The sequence below is a fragment of the Oncorhynchus tshawytscha genome, linkage group LG29 (assembly GCF_018296145.1).
Source record: "Oncorhynchus tshawytscha isolate Ot180627B linkage group LG29, Otsh_v2.0, whole genome shotgun sequence".
NCBI lineage: Eukaryota > Metazoa > Chordata > Actinopteri > Salmoniformes > Salmonidae > Oncorhynchus > Oncorhynchus tshawytscha.
Window position 1 is genome coordinate 39,213,227 of NC_056457.1, and position 1,813 is coordinate 39,215,039.

Here is a 1,813-nt window from a genome sequence, read left to right on the forward strand (position 1 = left end):
TCTGGTTTTAACTAAGATCCACACCTCTGGTTTTAACTAAGATCCACACCTCTGGTTTTAACTAAGATACACACCTCTGGTTTTAACTAAGATCCACACCTCTGGTTTTAACTAAGATCCACACCTCTGGTTTTAACTAAGATCCACACCTCTGGTTTTAACTAAGATCCACACCTCTGGTTTTAACTAAGATCCACACCTCTGGTTTTAACTAAGATACACACCTCTGGTTTTAACTAAGATACACACCTCTGGTTTTAACTAAGATCCACACCTCTGGTTTTAACTAAGATACACACCTCTGGTTTTAACTAAGATACACACCTCTGGGAGTCTTATGGTTTTAACTAAGATACACACCTCTGGTTTTAACTAAGATACACACCTCTGGTTTTAACTAAGATCCACACCTCTGGTTTTAACTAAGATCCACACCTCTGGTTTTAACTAAGATACACACCTCTGGTTTTAACTAAGATCCACACCTCTGGTTTTAACTAAGATCCACACCTCTGGTTTTAACTAAGATACACACCTCTGGTTTTAACTAAGATACACACCTCTGGTTTTAACTAAGATACACACCTCTGGTTTTAACTAAGATACACACCTCTGGTTTTAACTAAGATCCACACCTCTGGTTTTAACTAAGATACACACCTCTGGGAGTCTTGTGGTTTTAACTAAGATACACACCTCTGGTTTTAACTAAGATCCACACCTCTGGTTTTAACTAAGATACACACCTCTGGTTTTAACTAAGATCCACACCTCTGGTTTTAACTAAGATACACACCTCTGGTTTTAACTAAGATACACACCTCTGGTTTTAACTAAGATACACACCTCTGGTTTTAACTAAGATACACACCTCTGGTTTTAACTAAGATCCACACCTCTGGTTTTAACTAAGATACACACCTCTGGTTTTAACTAAGATACACACCTCTGGTTTTAACTAAGATCCACACCTCTGGTTTTAACTAAGATACACACCTCTGGTTTTAACTAAGATACACACCTCTGGTTTTAACTAAGATACACACCTCTGGTTTTAACTAAGATACACACCTCTGGTTTTAACTAAGATCCACACCTCTGGTTTTAACTAAGATCCACACCTCTGGGAGTCTTATGGTTTTAACTAAGATACACACCTCTGGTTTTAACTAAGATACACACCTCTGGTTTTAACTAAGATACACACCTCTGGTTTTAACTAAGATCCACACCTCTGGTTTTAACTAAGATCCACACCTCTGGTTTTAACTAAGATACACACCTCTGGTTTTAACTATGATCCACACCTCTGGGAGTCTTATGGTTTTAACTAAGATACACACCTCTGGTTTTAACTAAGATACACACCTCTGGTTTTAACTATGATCCACACCTCTGGGAGTCTTGTGGTTTTAACTAAGATCCACACCTCTGGTTTTAACTAAGATACACACCTCTGGTTTTAACTAAGATACACACCTCTGGTTTTAACTATGATCCACACCTCTGGGAGTCTTATGGTTTTAACTAAGATCCACACCTCTGGTTTTAACTAAGATCCACACCTCTGGTTTTAACTAAGATCCACACCTCTGGTTTTAACTAAGATACACACCTCTGGTTTTAACTAAGATCCACACCTCTGGTTTTAACTAAGATACACACCTCTGGTTTTAACTAAGATACACACCTCTGGTTTTAACTAAGATACACACCTCTGGTTTTAACTAAGATCCACACCTCTGGTTTTAACTAAGATCCACACCTCTGGTTTTAACTAAGATCCACACCTCTGGTTTTAACTAAGATACAC

The 1,813-nt window shown here is 38.2% G+C and overlaps 1 long non-coding RNA gene across 1 annotated transcript; it reads right to left on the reverse strand.

Annotated features, from left to right (window-relative positions):
- Window positions 1-581: 581 nt before the first annotated feature.
- LOC121841338 lies at window positions 582-1,229 on the reverse strand. Its single transcript, XR_006080309.1, has 3 exons — window positions 1,158-1,229; window positions 1,022-1,071; window positions 582-660 (listed from the first exon to the last, which is right to left on the reverse strand). It is a non-coding gene; the product is annotated as an uncharacterized LOC121841338 (long non-coding RNA).
- Between the last annotated feature and the right edge of the window lie 584 nt (window positions 1,230-1,813).